The 22,280-nt window shown below is 41.6% G+C and overlaps 1 protein-coding gene across 1 annotated transcript in view; it reads right to left on the minus strand.

Moving 5' to 3' along the window:
* LOC126398338 (disks large-associated protein 2-like) overlaps positions 1-21,774 on the minus strand; it is a 116,201-nt gene extending 94,427 nt beyond the window's left edge. The window contains exon 1 of the mRNA XM_050057575.1: positions 21,665-21,774. The gene's annotated coding sequence lies outside the window, so the exon portion shown is untranslated. The remainder of the gene's footprint in view (positions 1-21,664) is intronic.
* Positions 21,775-22,280: the final 506 nt, after the last annotated feature.

The following is a 22,280-nucleotide window of genomic DNA, read 5'->3' on the forward strand; positions in this document are numbered from 1 at the left end:
TATGCATTGAAACAGACAATATTACTGATGTATTAAATAACGTTGCAGAGCACTTTTTTTTATTCCGACGCCACACAGTCACATCTACAGTACACGCATGAACACGAACACATGCTTGCTCAGATTAACCCCTCTGATCCCACTCTAACATTCACACACAACAGGCCAAGCCTATTTATACATAAACGCACAGATGAGGCCACAGTGGAAGCTGGAGTAATTTGATCATTTTGTTTTTCTGTTTACTTGAAGAAAATCAGATATCGACTTCTGTCTCTTCATTTTCCCAGATGCAGCCAGCGCAGGTGCCCGCCATTAGCTCGCGACGCTCATGCATGACGTATTGATAAACAATGCACGTGATAGGCACACTAATAGCTATCAAATCAATATGCAGCAGTCAGTGGGAGTTTTTTTTATCGGCAGCAGTTGGTGAGAGTGAGTGAAGGTGTGTGGTGACTTGGCTCGTAAAAACACAGATAGGCTACAACTTAGGCTTTTATTCATATAAAATAGTTTGTCAGAGTAGAGCCCTGCGCGGGACTGTTTTCTTCATCACGCTCCTTCCCGCACCGCTGAATTTCTGACCATTACTGCCCGGAACCAAGCGGCAAATTGGTATGAAAGCTGGTTCAGGGCATAGCCTATTCGTCCATTTATGAATAAATATGGAGTGGAAACGCTCATGCATGTGCACCAAGTTCCTGTGTTGACATCCTGTCGCTAGGCTACATCTTCTTCTTCTTCTTCTTCTTCTTTTTCTTCTTCTTCTACTGTTTAATGGCGGTTGGCAAACAGCGAATTGGCCCATTACCGCCACCAACTGGTGGAGTGTGGATCAAAATGACTATTACTATTTGCGTTGGGTCCCGCCGGGTCTCAATGCAGCCCTCTATGTCAGAGTACAAAAGTTACCCGGGCCATGGCCCCCCTGGCCCCCCCGGTTCCGCGGTCTATGGTTTAAGGGAATTTGTGATCTATTTTTAAAGGGATTACACCCACCAACCATATCACAGCACAGAAGAAAGTGTGCATCTACCCATGGACATGAGGCTTGTGCCTGTGGCAACGTGAGATGTATACATTAATGGTGTCCTTCTGCATGGGGTGACTTGACTTGGCTTGGCTTGGCTTGGTTTGGTTTGGGCCGTCAGCTCAGCACAGCAGGGATTTGCATTTCCATTACAACTGGGCTATCTTCTTGAAGATGTGTCTTTAACAGATGATGGCTTGTCTTGAGTGATGATGTTAAAAGCAGTGGGCTGATCCACTGCGTAANTTGGTTTGGTTTGGTTTGGGCCATCAGCTCAGCACAGCAGGGATTTGCATTTCCATTACAACTGGGCTATCTTCTTGAAGGTGTGTCTTTAACAGATGATGGCTTGTCTTGAGTGATGATGTTAAAAGCAGTGGGCTGATCCACTGCGTAAATTCCCTTTTATTTTTGCTGCATGTGTTTTTCCACATTTTCCAGCAGGGCAGATAAAAGAAGTTTACCTGTTGGATGTGAGCTGTCTGCAGCTCTTGATCTAACATCTTACTGTGGCTGTTTCTGCTTTCATGTTCCTCCCTGCAGTATTATTAGACTTGCCTTTATTGAAGTGGAGCTGCTTACAAAGTTTCCTCCAATTCAGTAATAACACCTTTTATTTCCTATAGATTCTTCACAATAAAGGTCCCCCATTATTTTGTTATTTAAAAACTTTTATTGTGAAGTACCAAAATAAGGAAATCTTGTGTTTTCGAGCAGCAACTTTACACAACTTCTAATATGGCGGATAGCCAACATGAAACGGTAAAATTAAGTAGATATCTAAAGTTAAAAACAGGACACAGTGGAGAAACTAAACTCCAAACCAGAGAGTTTCGGTCAGAAGCTACAAAAGTACTGAGAGCTGAACACACAGAGACTTTTAAAAACGCCTTTCTCTCCGGTCTCCTGCAGACAGAGGTGAGTCAAGTCTCGCAACACACACTCTTGTTTAGGGGGGGCCAGTAATGGGGGGTTGGCTGCGGTCGGCCAGACATCACCGCTACCCACTTGAGGGCAGGCGGCCCGGCTTTTGGACCTACTCCAGAGAAGGTCCATCTCTGGTGCGGCTTGGCGTGGCTTGGCGTGGCACAGTGCGGCCAAGACTGACAATGGAAAAAGGGTACTAGTTCCATTATATTAGAGAGATGTCTTCTCTCAATATCTCCAACCCTCAGCAACTCACAACAACACAATCTAGACTGTGAGAGGAAAAATATATGTTTTTGATTTGGGGTTAAACAGTCCCTTAAAAGATCTTCAGACTGAGTCCCACAGATGGGGTAGGAAGTCAAAATGCACTTAAATGCACTTCAGATTGACATTTTCAAATCATCCACTTTGCGAAATGTGGATGATTTGATGGTGACGGTACACACCCTGACTATTTAAGGTAATAGTAAAACCGGAAACAGGAAGTAGTATTTACATTGTTGTTATTTTCATGTGTTATTAGAGGCACAATCTACCATATTTTACCATCTCAGGCTTCGTATATTCATATTTGAATCTGACCTAGAAATGAGGTGTGCAAAACATTCATCTGTTTTCTCCAACATTCACAAACAACATTAATGTAGACAAAAATCTGAACAGCATCCAATTATATGAAAAACATCCTCAAAAAAAAAAACAGCAACACAGTGTTTAAGGGACTCGTTCTGTAGCAAAATTGTGTGCAAGCAAACAGGATGCCATACACTCTCCTCCTCCTACTTGCAGCCTCTAACCACACCGTATGAATAATACATTTAATGCATCAAACAGGCTAATAACTAATACAGTTTGTCATGCCACCAAATGACTATTAGCTCTGTTTACTCACTTCTTAATCAGTTTCCTGAAACAAGTGTCTTATCGTGTGCACAAGATGTCTTCTTTAGCCACCCTTGGCCTCTCGATGGAACCAGATGTCTCCATTCTGCTGCCCATCAGTGTGTCTCTGTGTGCACATGTATGTGTGGGTATTGTTTGAGCCCACATGGAGCTCTGCAGTTATATTTGTGCACTGCTGAAACCAGTAATGCGGATAATTGTTAGGTATAACAATGTGCTTCTGAGCCGCTGTTAGTGATTCACCTTTTGTTTAAAAATCATATATAGTCTACACTACATTAATTAATCAGGCCATGTGATTTTGCTGTACAATTCACAGCATCCACTTTGGCGTTTTAATAAACTCAACTTTTAAAAGGGCAATAAGGAAGATATGTTGTCCTATATTGTACAAAATGACCTTAATATATCCATGGGAGCTGATAGGATTATTGATCAATACTAGTGACTCAGTGGTTATTTGGCAAGGTGCTGAAATTTGTAGCCTTTAAAACTCAATTTCTGTGTCGGAGAAATCCTCGTTATTTTTGATAATATCCAGTGTTTTCACATTTCTTTACTTGAACGCCACCTTATGCCCTGAGGCCTTTTGATTATATGAATGTCTCTCACCCTGGAAATTTAATTTTACAGTAGAAAAGACATTTTTGTCACACTAATTTGTTTTCCCAATTAATAACCGCCTTGATTATGTTACCTGGCAGTATTTTTCCAGGTGTCGGAAGCACGTAGACACAGTTTTAACTGAGATAGCTGCAAGTGATGCGTTAAGGACATGCTGAAATATAAGTTGAGAGGCAGGCAACATTGTTTTTAGGTTGTTTGCCAATTTAACTGATTGTGTTTTTTGCAGACAACACAGTGTAAAATATTGTCAAAGGCGTATTTATAAAGTTGATTTTAAATTATTTATAAGTAAATAGTTTCATCAGCATTTTTATTTACATTCACCTTCCTCTTAGTGGTTGTTTATTTTTATCCTCTGAAGCACTTTATAAAACCAGTTTCAACATGAGCACTATGAATGAATCGTTAATCATCCCTCTGATGTTTAATAATCATAATGGTTGAGATTTTACAGTGATGATGGTTTGCACAAATGTGATGAATTAGTGGTACAGATGCTACAAAGATCCACAGCCATGCGTATTGATGGCTGCTCTGGCACCATCGGAGAACCTCGCTGATGCAACACAGGCGGTGAAATTGCATTCCTCTACTGTATTTCTCATTGGCAGGTCTAATGAGTGATGCAAATGCTTGTTTTAGGGCATTTCTACAGCCATTAATGGCAAACTGTGGTTGTAGAGAAGAGGGTCGTGCATATCCACCCAGCACCACAATTGTATGTCAAGTCCATCTTGTTTTATGGGGCATAAACATGGAGAACCACAAAAGTCACCACCAACAAACTGCAAGCCTTTCTAAACAGATTAAGACACATCCTTGGAATATAAAGGCCAAATACAATAACAAATGAAGAGCTCTGGCAAACCACACAACAAGAACCACTTGAAGCACAAGACAAACGCAGGAAAAGGGGCTGGATTGGGCACACCTTGAGGAAACCTCCCTCCAACACAACCAGACAGTCCTTATCCTGGAACCCACAGGAGAAAAGAAACCCAGGAAGACCAAAGAACACATTCAGAAGGTCTGTTGGGGCAGAACTCAAGGAATCAAGAACATCCTGGAAGGAAGTAGGCAAGATCGCCCAACACCGAACCAGCTGGAGAAAGTTTGTGAATGACCTAAGCTCCCCAAGGAGCAAAAGGGTTTAAGTCAAGTAAGTCACCACAATGGTACGTAGAGATTTATAAAACAGAGCCAGGCGTACACACTGCTTTATAAATCTGATGAAAAGATGCTAAGGCATTTGTGCGTTCACACAGTTTCAGTCGTGAATATACATCGTGTTTTATGCATCTGGCTCCAGTACGTTGACACCAGAGATCGAGGTCCACATCCTGAGTCTAGAATGTGGTTAGGTTCAGGCAACACAAGTGCTTCAATTACGAAATAACGAAAGTTATTTTTGACTAATGCAACATTAAACAAAAATCGCCATCTTCTCCTAACCTTAACCACGTGCTGTGAGCACCTCAACATGACCATACAAACTTCAGTCATGCTTTAGGTGCTGCAAAGACTGAATTCTGCAGCCAGGTGACTGACAGACCATTACAGTACCTGTTTCGTTTCAGCCTGGTACTGTATGGCGGCTGGCTACATATCAGTATTTTAAACACTGTATGAGTAAGTCTACCTACATATTCCCAGGTAGGAACCTGTGACTAAAAGAGAGGATGCGTTGTCATTCAGGACGTTGAGGTTTTTAATTCCCTGCTTGTGGAGTTTAATCAGGTATTCAAATCCATTTAAATCCCCTTTTTATCTCTTGCTGATTTTTTGTTTGTTTGTAATGTCAATTATTCATCGATGACTCGAGAATAGCCTGTAAACTCATCATATCCTTTATAAGCCGAAACACTACTCTCCTAAATAGAAACGTTCAGATTATGGACACAATTTCCCTATTTACATTTAATAAAAAGTTATAAGCGACTTGACTTCTTTTATTTCTTGCAAGGTTTTTTGACGTCCTGCTGATGTGTTTCCATCAGATGTGTGTTGCTGCACACAAGCAGCAGTATGGCTCTTGGAGTCCAGTGTGATTTGTCAAAGCAGTCTGACGTTCAACAGAAACTGTTTCTTCTTAATACACCAAGAGCACACTGCAGCGGCAGAATATTTTAATAAAGATGCTGCTGAGGGAGATTATACAAGCACAAACTGGGTATTTCACACAGCAATATTTCTTATTATGCCCATCTGCAGTCACAATAGCAAGCCTTTGTCCTGGTTTCAGAGCGCCCTGGGTGGTAACTTTGCTGTTGTGAAGGGTTTTGTTCAGGGATAACGGCCTCAATGAATAGCGGGTCCAAAGGCAAATAAGATAGAACTGAAATCAAATCAGAAGCCTCCAGGGCATTAAGTGATTCATCTAAATGATTTTTTTTTTTCAAATACAAGATACAAACTATTTGGTAATGTGATTTTCAGTGAAAGCACACAAGGTAATTCCACAGGGCTGCTTGCTTTTTTCATGCAAAAAAATTCAACAGCAGCTTATAAGACAGATCCAGATCAAATTTTATTAGGATCTCCTACTCAAGCATTTTCATTTCCCCTTTACAAATAGATACTACCATAGAAACTGAAGCTTGAAATGTAGACCAAAATAACCGATAGACAGTAAGAGTATCTGACATCAGTACAGTATGTTTACACACACTGAACCTTAATTGTGCTTCAAGGAGAGCAGTTCATTACTAGAAAGCACTCAGAGAGCACCTACCTTCACCATGGCTGAGCAAACCTCCAGATGTTACTCTGATTGGCTGATGAGGTCCGTGATCTTTTGACAATACCCAAATTCTGTCTACGAATGTTAGGGCTTTGTTAAAGGAGGTATTGAATAAGATTTAAGTGAGTCAGGTCCACAGTCACTGAGGTATGGTTGTATAAATTCCTCGTGATACTGTAGCGCCACCTCTGGACAAAATGTCATCAAAGTCTGCAGCATCACCTGGAGTATATACGTGCACGTTTTGTCTATATTGGTTGCAGTTGCAAAGTGTGTTAAAGGGTTGTGGAAGCATCTCCAAAAGGTTGTTCCACATTTTGGCAACCAGTTAAAAAAAATATTTCCAGGTTTAGCATAATATGTTCAAATTATATGCCTTTTTTTTTTTTTTTTTTTGAAAATTAGATGGGATTTACTGGAGAATTGGTGATGAATTTATTTATTTATTTCAAACACTTAAAACGGGAAAAAAAAATATTTTTTTGATGCTGTCAGTTTAGGAGATATGTATTTAAACTTGAGTTCTTCTTAAATGGTAGGGATGTACCGATCCTACTTTACCTTTCCTGATACCGACTCTGACCCTAGGTCTGTCAGTTTGCCGATACCAAATTTGAATCTGATTCCAGTGCTCTCTCTCCCAAATCTATAAATCTGTATACCTCAACTGAATGATCTTTATATACTGCAAGAAAACATAAGACCAGGGATTGCTGTGGCACCAAAAAAATGAACAAATTAATGAATAAATAACAGCTGTATTTAAAGTAGTCACTTCATGGATGATACCCAGTCCATCAGCATCAATATCAATCTGGCTGATGAAAATAGGGCATACTTAAAGCTGGTGTAGGCAGTTTTATTTTTGCCTCATTTGGCAAAAATCATATAATAAACTGTGAGCATATTGTAACTCAAGAGGACTGAGGGAGAATTAGACTTCTGCACCTCCTCTTGGCTCTGTTTTCAGGGTTTAGAAAACCAACCACAGGAGACTTTGGCAAATTACAGGTCATGTCATAGAGAGTACTGGACTTGTAACAACTGGCCACACTGCAAAGCAACCCAAAAAAAGAAGACAGACTTATTAAAAAAAGAGAGTCTGTGAGTAAATCAAAAAAAGTTTAAGAATCTGCAAAGTGTATTTAGAGTGAAAAGTTGCTCATACTATAGACCTCTGCTAACTGGAGCTAAAGGCTCATAGCTGCAGCTTAAAGTTCACATTTATGTAGCTAATGTTAAGGAAAGCCGCGACTTGCAGTGTGTCCTCTTCCTTACTTCCTGCCGCTACAGACCACCTCGCTAAAAGGAGACCAGGCAGCAGCTCCAGAGATAAACCCCCAGTCAGTGGCTGGAGCAACCTGAGATCCAGCCAGCACAAACCCCATCTCCGGGGGACTGGACAGCTCCAACTCATCGCCGGATAAGCAAACTTTCTGTTGCTGCTGTTACACAGTTAGAACTGGTGCTACCACTGGCCACCAGCCTGCTGTGACTGGTGTTTGCGCTGGCCAAACGCGAGCCACTACAGCAGCCAATCGAAGGTCCGTCTCCAAGCTGCTATAATTAATATTAGGAGGTAATAAACTGGATGCTTTCAGACTGGATGGCTGCATGTGTCACTTCTTGACCTGACGTGTTCCACTTAATAATCATGAATGGGTGTGTGGGATATTGGTATTCTGCACCAAAACATGCATAGTGTGTTGACTCAAGTGAGCAGAGAGCTTTGATTTTTTTTGGTTTTTAATGGGCTGACAAAATAATGACTTGGAAAGGATGTGTGTGCTTTTAGTCATCTCTCCCTCCTCTCGGCACACAGCGTGACACACAGCACACACATGCCCAGTCTTTAAAGTGGTCAATCTAAAAGCCCTGTAGACAGACCAATGCTCTCTATGACTTTGTCTATACTCTTTCCTCTGGATTATGTGAGATTTTATTTTGTAAGATTTGACAAGGGGAGTGGTGAAGTTGCCCTCTGGTGGTTGCTTTGTTACCTTAGAGAAAAAGAGTTCAAGTCTCTGTTTTATTTTACAGAAAAGGATCTTATTCCACTTTTGAGTTGACTGAGTCTGGTCAGCTACACATATAGCTTAACTCTGTGCAGTGACTCTTGGTACAGTGGAGGTAAAAGAACTACATCATGCCGTCACAGATCTTGCTGACAATCTCTACCACCTCTAAAATGTAAATTTTAAAATCTGGTCAATAGAGATTGTTCTACAGTCTGATCCCAGCCACTGAAAGGTGTATGTCAACACTTTATACCTCATGCAGACTCCACTGAGAAAACCAAGACAAGCTCCAGAATTTTCCATAATTAGTTTTGAATTAAACTGTCACCACCAGCGGGACACCAGACTGTGTTGTCACTGTTCTCACCTCTGTGTGCCGTGACACATCGGAGCACAGGCCACAATCTTTAAGCCTCTTGTGTTTCTGTGGTGACGAACAGATCTATCTAATCCCACGCAATTAAAACGATTAACGAACGCTGAGGCTGCTAAAAGGCCTCAAACTGAACAGCTGGATTTCAGTGATGTGCCAGCGCACTTTTGGGAAAACTGTGCTTAGTTTGAGCACTTCAGAAAATACAGCACATTGCTGTAAAGTCCATTTTACCCCATCTCATCAGAGCAGCAAACATTACACAGAGAAACCAGTCAGTTCTGTATTTATTCAAATTGTTTTCTGCTGGTTAACTACGATTCAAAAATTAACTGCTAAATTGACTCAAAAGTGAAGTCAAGACTATCCATGAGATTCTTGATGGATCCCTATCAAGCGGAATATTACTGATATTCCACTTCCTTGCTCAAGTTGTGCTGACGAGCCAAGGGTTTGCTGTTGAGGCCAGGCTGAGGGTGCTGTATGCCAGCAGCCTGCTGGAGTCAAGTAAAAACCTCTTACATAGGCTGTTTCCAAGTGGGCAGAGCCTCCTGATTAGAGGCTAGTTAGGGATTTGCCAAAGTGATTTAACAGTTGAAAGAATGGTCGAAGAGTGGAAGTCAGTTTTTGTTTGAAATCAAATATAAAAGAAGTTAAAAACACTGTTAATGCAGGGCTGTTCTGTTCCAACTGTGAATGCAGGACAGCAGCCTGGAAGGAAGCTCCACTTTATCACGGACGTGATGAAGGTTGGACGACAAATTACAGCTTTTTGGATGAAAGTGAATGTCAAAGCAGTTGTTTCTTCTTTACAAACACCGGCACTTCACAGGTGTTTTGACTGAACACCTGTGAAGTGCTTTTCTGAAGAAGACTTTTTCTGATGCTGTGCATGTGTGCTCACATGTTCATGTACATGATACACAAACAGAGCGTCTGAGCTTCCAGCTGAGTAAACCAGCTAAGTGGTGCACCCNGCAAAGGATCAAGCCCATGTGGTAATGTTAACCTTAGTGTCCACACACACACACACACAGACACACACACACACATAAAACACACACACACAGCTTCTCTCCTGCTCCGACTCATACTGATCCTATAAGCGCTCCCAAGAGTGCGATAGACTGAGATGACTGCTACCACCCAGCTTCTCTACAGGCTAACCCTGCACACAGCACATTCTATTATCAGCTATGGAGATGTTCACTATGGATGCTGCCAGACAGAACACACATACACACTCAAATCAATTTCACGCCTGATGGCATTCCGATTAAAAGTACATGGGTCGATAAAGCTGATTCAGATTTTTTTTTATTCCTCTGGTATGAATTTCAAATGTAAAATCAAAGATTAATTCAAGAACATATTTGCTTCATGTATCCATTTTATTTGTTTCTTGATGCTTGAATACTGTAGGCACGGCCATATCCAGGATTCAGATATACTGAGATCTTAAGGAGATAGTTCAGATCTTTTGAGGTGGGGTTATTTGAGGTACTCCTCCATATTCAGTGTGTTACACACAGTAGATGCCAGTTGGCACGCCTCCAGTTTGTTGAAGCAGGCTGGAGTCCGACACGGAAGTGAAGCAATGGGTCAGCAACAAAACCTATTTTAGCCACCTAAATAAAAGTTCCACCGAAAAAATCAATATCACTTTAAGTGTATGGTATATTGAGAATATTTTCAGTGCTTTAACTCACCGTCAGACAGCGATTCTGGACGAGGAACTGAAGCCGTTATATCGCTCTCTTCAAGGCCAGTTCCATTGACAAAAACAGTAATTTATCATCTTTGAACATAAGTTCTGCTGGTCTATGGCTGCCTTCATCAGTTATTTTGTTTGCGTTATTGTGTGACTTTGGTGTTTGAAAGGGTTTGTTCTGATTCAAGAATTGAGATCATAGATGGGGCAATGAAACCGTGTTGGCTACCTCGGAACAAGCTGTCTGACAGAAAGGTAAAGCAGTGAAATACTCTCACTATAGCATATACTTAAACTGTTATAGAATTTTGGAGGTGGGACTTTTTCAAGTGGCTAAAATGTGTTTTGCTGCCACCTAAAACAACTTAAAACTGGCCACCAACCAAACTGTCAATTTTTCTGAGTATATAGGTGAGCACAAAGCTTTATATTTTATCCTTATAAAGCTGCTATAGTTTTTTCTTTTTTTTGTATTTATGTATCAGAAAGAGGTCGCTTGTAAAGTTGTCACCTGAATCTGCAGCTCTCCTTAGTTGTGCAGAGCCAACAACTTTACGTTTTGATTCACTCTTATACATTGGCACTCTTGGCTGCACCGAGTCAAGTCATGCTGCGCCGATTTTTGTTTCCAGTCAGTTTAGACGCACCATGCCACACTAAGCTGCGATGGAGATGGACCTTCTCAGGAGTAGGTCCAAAAGCGGGGCTGCCCGCCCTCAAGTGGGTAGTGGTGGAGTTTACTTTCTCTCCCACGTCCTGTTTTTACTTTAGATATCTGCTTTATTTTACTGTTTTACTTGTTCGCTACCCACCATATTAGAAGTTGTGTAAAGTTGTTGCTCGCAAAACTTCACATTTCCATATTTTTGTGCTTCACAATAAAAGTTTATACAAAACAAATTCATGAGGGACTTTAGCCATGGATCAGCACTCTGCTTTTAAACGTCATTACTGAAGACAAACCAGTTTAAGACACACCTTCAAGAAGGTAGCCCTGTTGTTATCAAAATGTAAATCCCTGCTGTGCTGAGCTGATGGCCCAAGCCAAGCCATGACTGTCGAAAGCGGTATTTGAGCATCATTTTTGGCTGCAGCAGGCAGTTGTTTTCAGAAAAAAACTCCAAACGCCCATCAAACAGCAGACAGACACAGTTAATGACTAGCTGGTTAATTTAATGCAGCATTTAGCAACTATAGAGACAGGTATTTCCCGCAGGAGATGGTAGGGACCAAAAACAGAGCTAAAAGATAGCAAATATTGGACATATTCATCAGGTGTCCACAAGCACGGCTCCACATAATCCACATAAATGAACAACTGTTTGCTCACATATGGAGCTGCAACCCTCCATCAAATTCAAATCAATTCAAATTTCACCAAATTAATTAGTCAAGTGACAAAATTAATCAGCATCAATCGTGATTTGATTTATTCTTTGAAGACAAAATGCCAAAGCTTCACCGGCTCCAGCTTCCGCTGTGTGAGAATGTGAGGTTTTCTCAGTCTTCTGCGGTAGTAACATGAATATCTTTGGGTAGCAGCTGTTTGAACCAATTTAAGGTTCATCTGAAAAGTTTACACAGGCCGTATCTTAATTACCATGCACCTCTGACAGAACCAGGCAGCAACACCCAAAAAACTACCAGATACGGTCGATGAATCAAAGGGCGGATCTACCCTTCAAACAGATGCACGCTGCATATTGACAGGGCAGAGCTTCAGGATTAGAAATCCTAGTTGCTACAGGGATTGCCCTGGCCTCTATACAGCAGGGACTCTCTGTGCAGGTCTGCACTGCATCATTCTGCCAAGACAGAAAGATCCTTTTCACAGCTATTTTCGACACGCTCCGTCCCCATGGTGGCCTCTTTGTCTGGCCAGGAATCACTGTCACCTTTGTCACCTTGTAAGCAAGAGCAGGAGTTTCTGGCTTTACAGTCCTTGAGGGATACCTTTACAGTAACTACACACATAAAACAGCACACATGTGGCGCACAGAATGCTGCAGGGATTTTTTTCAATGAGATTACATCGTTCAGCCTTCGTTTCATTTGATCACGTCTTTTCACCTTCTGTTTCTCCGTCTCTCTCTTCCCAGCCCATCATGATCTCACTCTCCACTCTCACTCTCTCTGTCACTCTGACTCACTATCTCACGTACCCAACATGCACACACTCCGTCAGTGACCACTCACCATTCAGCCTCGGTAACACACCACGACATACACGAACACGTTCACACTTGGACATTCGCTACAGCAGAGCTTCAAAATTAGCAGCTACTACTGGCATGACACACCAGGAGAGGGAGTACAACACACACTAACACACTGTACAATCACACTCCTGGAGATGATGAGCTGCAACACACACTTGCACGTTCACTGCTGTAGAGCTTAATACTACCACAATAGCATAAGCATATCCGTCAATGGCGCGTTACGTGTTTGTGCGCCCGTTTTCACACCGTTATATCCCACACATACACACATGCACACCCTGGCCCAGATCCCTCTCATGAAGCAGCACTGTTTGGTAGAAATGTACAGCAGAAAAGGGGGTGGTGGGAGGGGGGGGAACGCTACAGCTCCTGAGTATCTCCATGGAAACAGGCTGGAGAGCAGCATATCCCACTCGGCGTTCTGTCAGAGACTGAGGATGAATCCAGTCCTCATTAGGGAAGCCGAACCACACCACACAGCAGGCGGTTGATTCCATTATTAATTGCAACAGCTTTTTCACCCAAAAACACACAAACACACACACACCTGGATGAGGGGTTTCCTCATGCTCAAAGTAGTCGATACACTCCAACTAGCTTCAACAAGAGATTCTCTCCTCAGGCTGATCAATGCAGATTGTATGATCCGAGTCAGTCTCATCCTTGCCCATCATCGATTTTCCTTCAAACGCCTCACAGTTACCATTTTACCTCCTGGATTTTGTACAGTAACTGACGGCTGACATGGAAAGTGTAAATCATTTTTGAGCAGTGTTGTCACAATACTGGAATTTCTAACTTCAATACAATAACTTGAACAATATTCATATTCAATACCTTTTTTGATACAAAAAAAACTGACATTGAAGGAATAACATTCCATATTATAATAAAAGATAAATATAACAAGGCTCTAACATGACAACGATGACTTGTCTTTTCATGGTTAGAAGAGCAGAGTGACTGTAGTAATCATTAACAATAATAAAGAGCGAGAAAGCACAGTTGCTACCAGTGTATCGATACTGCGGAAAAGGAGCATTGAAACCAGCAGAATCGATATGTATCAATAACCTGATACTTCTGATTACCCTATCCTCAAGTCCAAAGCCTTCATGCTCAAAAAATATGCAGAAGCAGAATATTTAATTAAAACGAACCCACTGAACTTCTAAGAATTTGCTGTTGATGCTGCCTCAAAATCCCACTGAGCTACAAACTTGAGAGTGTAGGTCATTTACTCCGAGATGAGAGTGAAGTGCAGAGAAGCCTTTCACTGAGGTTGTTTCAGACTGATATTTAAAAGGGTACTTTGCCAATTTTCACCCAGCCTTGTATCATAACAAGGTGGGTAATCTAAATGAGCTGTGGAAAACGTCCCTCCATCTTACCAGGGCCCAGATCTACCTGCTCACCTCCCAGCAAAACTTATCTGGCAGAGTTTCGCAATCTCTTGGGCTGTTGCTCGAACTACAGACTGTACTTACACATTTTTGTATTGCCCACCACCCATGCTGCCACCATGGACACAAAGAGTATAGTAGTAGATCAAGAGGCAGACCTCTTCTTCTCTCTCTCAAACTCGGACCAAAATCCCATCAAATGGTAAAACCAAATCAAATATTGGCCACGATTATGTTACTTTGTTGCCTAAATTGTTTTCAGAAACATATTTTAGTGCCCTGTTTAGCTGTAATAGCGAGAGTTTGTGAATCAGAAGCGGGTGCCATACTGTTTCCTGTAGTGTAAAAATTGAGGTTGAAAAAATAAACTGAGATCAAATGGTAAAACTAAACAGTGCTGATCAAATATAAACCAAGATTATGTTATTGTGTTGCCTGTTTCTCACCTCAAATGTTTTCAGAAACATGTTTTAGTGCCCTGTTTAGCTGTTATAGTGAGAGTTTGTGAATCACAAGCGGGTGCCATACTGTTTCCTGTATTGTAAAACTGAGATCAAACGGTAGAACTAAGCAGTGCTGATCAAATATAAACCAAGATTCTGTTACCGTGTTGCCTATTTCTGTCCTCAAATGTTTTCAGAAACGTGATTTAGCTTACTTTGAAACTGTAATATGAGATTGTTTGTTACCAGCGGTGCTGTGCATTCTGGTAGTTGTAGGTTTTCTACCTCTTGATCCAAAGTAAATGCCACAGCCTTTTTTTTTTACACTTTCTCTGCTCATGTAGCACCAATTTCAAATGATTTTGCATCTTTCTACTGCATAAACAGCCTAGTTTTATGAAAAGAAAATCTTTCCAGTGCCATGAAATTAACATTGCAGAGAGAAATTCAAGGTTGACACTAAACAGCACTCACTTACAAATAGTAGTGGTAGCAAGCATTCATGCTATCACTGCTTTTCTGACTTACCAACATCATGTGGTCAATACTCAAACCCATTTCCAAGTCTTACATATCCAACACATTCAGCTAAATCTTGTGCAACTTATGTAACCCACAGTTATCTACTCAGGTCAAACATGAAGTGTTTCCACATGTTCTTAGTACAAAACAACAAATTGTATCAATCGTGCTTTCTGCTGCCAATACCCAGCTCACTCCTCTAAATGCTCTCTATATTCAAACTCATATTCACTCTTCCACTCACTCACACACCCACACAGCTCCTCTCGCTACCTAACATGGTATTGTACCAAGCACCACTAGGAGGGATTAAAACTGGGAACCAGGATTCTGGTTATTTCCATCCAGCTTCACTTCATTTTTGCCACACGACTGAACATCAGGTGCCCAAGAAACATTGAGATAACAGAGCTGAGATGAAACTTTAATGATTCCCGTAGGGAGTCTTTGGTCACCGCAGCAGCAAAAGGATAAGGGTATACTGTAGACAAGAATACAACAGATGAAACATAGTGCTGAGTGAAGATAGGATACAGTAACTCTTCATGCAAAAAATGCCAAATATTCTTTAGTTCCAGCTTCTCACATGTGAGAGCTTGCTGCTTTATATCACTGTGAATAAGATATTCTTGTGTTTTGGACCACTGGTTGGTAGAAACAGGACATGATGAAATTTTTCACAATACACTGACATTTTAAAGCCCAAAAGATTAGCCATGATTCGAGAAAATAATGTGGTGATTAGTCAGTAATGAAAAGTGAAAAAGAAATAAAAATAATCACCAATAATGAGCTGCAGCCTCACTCAGCATATGCAGCAGTTACCAGTGAGGGAAAGTACATGTGTGTATTAATGTACTGCTTATTAACACTGGAACTACAATTGTATATTTTCTGTTCTTATTTTAACTCGAACTGAAAGTGCGTCAGCTGCTAAGACAGAAAGATGTTTATCAGTCATTCTTGAGCGTTGGGGGTAGGGTGATTTTTGCTCTTCAATTAGGCTGGGAAAATGTATTTTAAAAGATCAAAGTCTTCACTGTTAAACACTGTAATGGGCCAACCTCCCAGAGATTTATTTTTTTTTCTTAAGTAGCATACATAATGGGTTACAGAGGTAAGATCTGACAGAGCTGACGTCTTACGGAGTTGACATAAAGTTCAGTATTTATTAATTTTGCAGCAGTCGTAGTGAGGAGCCATTTTATTTTTTTAGACCTACTAGGAGTTGTCTAAATGCTAATCAGAATACAAATTTTTAAATCATAATTCATGTTTAGTTTTGATTTAGAAGGGCTACAGTTCTGGTTGAGCCACACTGGGTAGCAGTATTATTTAATGAATTTATCAAAAAGTACTTGAGCAGCATAATGGCCTTTTTGGAAACCAGAAAATTAGACACAAGTCCTGAGATATAGCTGACTCCTTTTATGCTTGATTAAATGATGTTTTTGGAGAAATCCAATGGAGTTGACAAAAATCTGGGACACTTCTTTAAAGGGCCAACATTTTCATAAAAAATGTATTATAAAACAAAGATGATTATACCAGTACTCTTACACCAGTGTTATCAGTACATGATGTTGGTTTAAGATTTCAAAGGCTTTTAATAGTTTGATGTTGTGAATTTTTGTCTGGGATGTGGGTGTTTTCTGGCACTGGGCAAGTTTAGAAGTAAAAAAAAAAACCCGAAAGTAGATTAAAATATTTTATAAATCAGATCTATTTCATATATATAAATCCTTTAAAATAATGTTTTACCCCAGAAACAAACAAACAAACATTTTTTTTTTTATCTGAAACAATCTTGCAACAAAAGTCTACAGCAGTGATTATCAAAGTGGGGTCTGAAACATTAAGATTAATTTATTTAAATTATCATGATATAATGTTTTATATTATTATTTAAAATAACCACAATTCATGTCTTGTTAAACTTAAATGCACTAAGAGTGAAACACCCTCTCTTGATATGTGTGTGTAGTGGAGTCGACTTCATTTACCTTTGATATTTTGTTCAGGTACAATGGTACTTGCAGCCAATTTAATTGATGTCAGTTTCATTTTCTTATAGGTATTCTGTGTTGAGATAGTGTAGATATTTTTAACACATGTCTATTAACTTTTTACCACATTTTTCTTGTGTTGGTAGAGTATATAGAAGTGTATAGAAGTGTAAAAATAGGCTACATTACATAATTTGGGTATAATCTGTCTTGGAAGGGGTCGTCGGCTGAAAGACAGTTGAGAACCTATGACATGAAGCAGGAGAAAATACCAAGGTGTAACTAGACAGATGCAAGAGAGTGACAAGTGAGAGAGAAGATGTGAAGTAGTAACACTTTGAGATCTAAATAGGTAAGCTGCTAAAAGAAGCCAAATCCTGAATCATTAAAATGCAAGTTAATTGCTGGATCTCAGGAAAGCGTCACTCCCTGAGGTGGTTGTCACCGACACTGTTACCAAGAAAAAAACTGTCACTGATTTATTTCCTTCGTTGAAATCAAGAAAAAGTCTGAGGGGAGACGAGCGGTGTTGTGCAGCTCTGTAGACAGACTGATGCAATAAACTGCCAAACATTAAATGTTTTATGTTTGCAGTTTTAATACTGGGTTCTGTGGTTACCATGTGCCGTCATCACCACCATGAATGAAGGGACAGTGAAAGCGAACAGAAAACAGAGCTTCGTTCTAGCACTGAGAATTTGACTGTCAGGTGTTTAACTCCATGGATAAGACAACATAAAAGCTATCTTAAAAAATTATTCTGTGGTTTATCACTTCAAATATCACAGAACTCACTGGTATTTCTACTGTTGTCCTGCTCTGCACCCAGCAATGAATCAGCTCGTCACTTAATGGCTGGTTAATCATTCCATCCTGACCTCCAAACCCCTGCAGCAAAACAAAGAGAAAAGATTCCATCAACAGCCAGATGTACTGCAGCTTTAATCCTAAAAACAAACACTCTGTGTGAGTCAAAAGAAGAGGGTCTATAAACAAATTAGCGGTTTTATAAACTGTGTCAAATGACTGATCGCTCACTTGCAAAATAGGACACAAAAAGCAAACTGTGGTGTCTTACAGAGATCTTGAACATGACATCTAAAATAATCTCCAGCATGCAGAGGATATTTCAACACTCTGTTAACCAAACTGAACCGTCATCAAATCCACTGCCAAGTGTCAGCAATGAAGGGGGATGTTAAAAGGAGTTCTAACAATATTCGATCAGTCCCATCTGTTGTTCGGACCATCCGTCTGTCCACCTGTCCAGCTATTTGGTCCAGATCTTAACAACTACTGGCCAGATTGCCAAATGTGATTTAGATGTTCTTGGTTCTCCTTTGAGAACGACTCACTCAAGATTTTACAGAACACTGCAAAGTAGTTCCAAATGTTCTTGCTAAACTTCCTTAAAATGACTTTAGATATGAACGGGCTGCAGACGATGAATCTCAGTGTTTCTGACCAATTTCTTCCTCTGCTGTTCTCAATTTAGGATATATCATAGTGTAGGCAGGTTCCTGTGAAATTTGGTGAACACATTCTTGCTCCCAAGAAGATAAACCCTTTTAGACATCTTTGGAAATTAGCTAAGCCTAGCATTAAGACTAAAAACAGAGGAAACAGCTAGCCTAGCTTTGTTCAAAGGGGATAACATCTGCCTACCAACAACTCTATATCTCCCTGATTAACACATTATATCATTTGCTTACCAGGCTAGCCTTAGGAATCATGGCCAAGGACACAACATTTTCTAAATTGGGGCCTTCATCCACACCTTCTTTAGCATCACCATGCCTTAATGAATGCAATTCCAAGACTTTTAAGGGACCCCAGTATGCAAAAATACATTTATACACCATTTTGAAAATGGCCACTTTTCTCACGCCAAAGCTAGCCTTACTTTGGAGCATTAAATCGACCCCCTCCCAGCAAGATAGCATGACATGGTTAGTAGAGGCAGAGGGTACTTGCTGTAGCTCTGGTTGAGGGTGAGAGGCTGTCAGTAAATAGTTTGTTGGTCACAGGAAAACAGAGATCTGTGTGGGTACATGAGACCCTAAAAAAGAGGGTGGATCACGGGGAGTACCACCAGTTGGTCCAGGAGCTTCTCCTCCATGATGGCTGTTTCCAGGCATATTTTAGGATTACTCAGGGGCAGTTTGACAACCTGCTTTCTATCATCGGGCCGTATAGCTCTGGGTATCCAGCAACCGCCACCACCAGTTTCACCTGCATTGTTTACCAACTGTGAACTTGTGAACAGAGAGTTTTTCCGCTCTGAGTTGAAGTTTGTTTAACTCGAGGAGCTCAGAGCGATTTGGCAAAAACACCAGGTGCTTAGAGGGCAGAAATGCGAGGCACATGGCAACGCAAAAGCAAAGCAAAAACGCAAGGAAAAAGCTTCTGTCTCGTTAAAGTTGTTAATCTGCAGCTCCTCCTCGCCACTTTGAGCCTCACCTGTCATGCCACTCGGTCAAAACTTGACCTTACCAATTTCACAATACCACAGCGGGTGGGGTATCACCTTACAAGTTAAAATGTGTTCTTAGTCACAAGGTAAAATGTTGTACTTGATCCCATTTAAGGGTCTCTATATGGGTTTCCCCTGGGCCTTGGGCCCGGGTCATCTGTACCCTTTGACCCCCCCTGACGGTGGGCCTGAACTGTACAAAAACCAAAGTGTTGCCAGGCAACAGGTACTCCTGGGAGTTACTGGTCCTAACAAGAAATAGTCTGGCATATAACCCCCATGTAAATGGTCAAATTGTTTTACATTTCAGTTCCAGCCTTTATGCTAAGCTAAGCTAACTGGCTTCTGGCTTCACCTACACATTTACTGTACAGACAGGAGAGTGGTGTCTAACTCCTGGCAAGAAAGCGAACAAGCATATTTCCCAAAATCATGATCTATTCATTTAGCCATCGTAGCAGTGAGCCTCCAGCAAAATTAGTCATTCAGTATGTTGTCCGTTTTGCCGACATTTCCGTATTGTTGTATGTAATAAACACTGAAGCCTCTAGGGGCTGCTGGCGGGCTTTCCACGCTTTATTCTTGTTGGGGGCTGCAAGCTTTTCGCTGGGAACGGGCTAAATGAGGCGTTTCAGGATGCCAGTGTATCTGCTGGAGAATCAGAGCAGTAAAAAGCCGCCTGGGAGACGCGAGGAGCTCAGACTCTTCTCCCCTGAGATCCCCCTCTGCATCCTAATGCCACACATGACAAATGACCACCTCAGTCACCTTACTACACACGAAAGATGCTTGATTAATTCCACACAGCTGTCCGAGTGTGCCTGTACGCATGCATGTAGGTGTGCCTTTAGCTCACTGTTTGTACAGTGTATTAGGAGATGGAGCATGTTGCAAGGGCAAATGCTGTATGCACAGTCTGCGTGTGTGCCTGCATGTGTCAGGACACAAGGATTAATGCTTCAAGTGATAAAGAGCATCTGTCAACCCTCTGCTGCATATCACAGTACAGTGAAAAAAAGAACCTGGTGTGCTATCTGATCTGTATGCAAACATGAATGAGTCTGAATGTTCATACGATGTTTTCTACAGCAAAACAGGTTCATGGTGATGTTTTTTCTTCTCTCTTATTTCAGGTCGTACATAACCAACACATTTGTGATTTTTCTGGGCAAAGAAATCCGGGAGCTAAATGGAGCGCAATACACTGTCAAAGGTTTCAGCACACACACACACACACACACACATACATATAAAAGCCCTGAAGCCCTGTCAAACAGCGGAATGCAGGATTTGGATATCGCTGCAGCACCAGCTAGTCTCCATATCTTAGTATAGCAATAAGAAGGGTGTGTGTGTGTGTGTGTGTGTGTGTGTGTGTGCGTGTGTGTGTGTGTGTGTGTGTGTGTGTGTGTGAGGTGAAAGTGATGAACCCTCATTAGGTCACTTACAGGTTCAGGCTTTGGGGCTTCAGACCCAACCTGTGATTGAGAGATTGAGGGATTCAGAGAGATTGTACTGTTCAGCTGTTGGATAGCAGGTTTCCAAAATCACAGAGTGATGGAGTAAGTTCTCCTACAGCCCCCCTCCCGAATCATCCTCCTGTCCCCATCTACCTGCTGCCGTTATCCTTATCTCCCCCTTTGTTCCCTCTCCTCATTTTGAATTCCCTCCATCTATGACTAATAACGCATGAAGACAGGCACATACATTGACAGGAAGAGCATTTTCTCTGCCTCTCTGCAGCCGAACAGAACCGATAAAAATGATTACATAATGATTAACTACTGGTACCAATAAAGAAGGCAGCCTGTCAGTTATTTTGAAGCCAGGGATTGTGCCGACGCTAGTGGCCGAAAGAAGATCGATGGAAAGCTGTTTGGCCACATTGTCAAGATGAAAATCCCCTTGTTGCCCATCGAGAAGCCTGGTTGAGGAGCAGTCCCTCCCACCCTGCTGGATTCTGTTACACACACATACATATGAACACACACACACACACACCTGCACGGACCGCTGCGATTGAGGGGGAGAAGAGGTGCTTTTCCTCCAAAACTGAAGACATGCATTTTGTCGTATCCGACAATGATCTATCTCTATCTATTGCACGGAATACCAATTACCTAATCTGCTGTGCTAACTTCTCATCTACCTGTTAAATTCACACACACACAAGGCAGTAACAGTTCCACAGAAAATGTCTCAAGAAAAAAAAAAAGCACCAAAAAAAAAGACAAGAAGCGTTTTTCTGGATAAGTCTTACCTTGCAGCGAGTCTATGTTCCGGAGACATTGGAGCACATATGCGGCGTGTCTTCACACGATGACAGGGAAGCGGCGGACAGTCATGCAGAGGTGTTTCACATCTGAGAACGGAGGGGGAAAGCAGGATTTCTCCTCTGTTTTTCTGTTCCTTTCTTGTTATTTTTTTCAAAGCCCTCAGAGGAATGGAGCACTGACAGAGGAGGAAGAGGAGGAGGAAGAGGAGGTGGAGGAGGAGGAGGAGGAGGTGGAGGAGGAGGAGGAGGAGGAGGAGGAGGAGAGGGAAGGCTAAGGAGGGAGCAGTCTGCCGGGCTGGGCTGCTGTGGATCACCTGGAGCAGTGTTGGGCTCCGCATTTACTCCTCCACTGCAGCAGTGCGAGGCAGCGGCGCGAGCTGCATGTTGCTCCCAAAGATCACCGCAAAACAAGGACACGGAGTCTCCATCTGCTGGATTCAGGATTCTGCAGCTCTGTAGCTCCACACGCTCCTATCCCCATCAGCATGCACACTCATGCTGTCCCTCTTCCCCTCTGGGTTTCTATCTGCATCTCTGTCTCTCTGTGTGCCTCTGCCTCACACTCCTTTTCCCTCTCAGGGGGGTTTATAACGTGTCACAA

Source organism: Epinephelus moara, chromosome 12 (genome assembly GCF_006386435.1).
Source record: "Epinephelus moara isolate mb chromosome 12, YSFRI_EMoa_1.0, whole genome shotgun sequence".
Classification (NCBI taxonomy): domain Eukaryota; kingdom Metazoa; phylum Chordata; class Actinopteri; order Perciformes; family Serranidae; genus Epinephelus; species Epinephelus moara.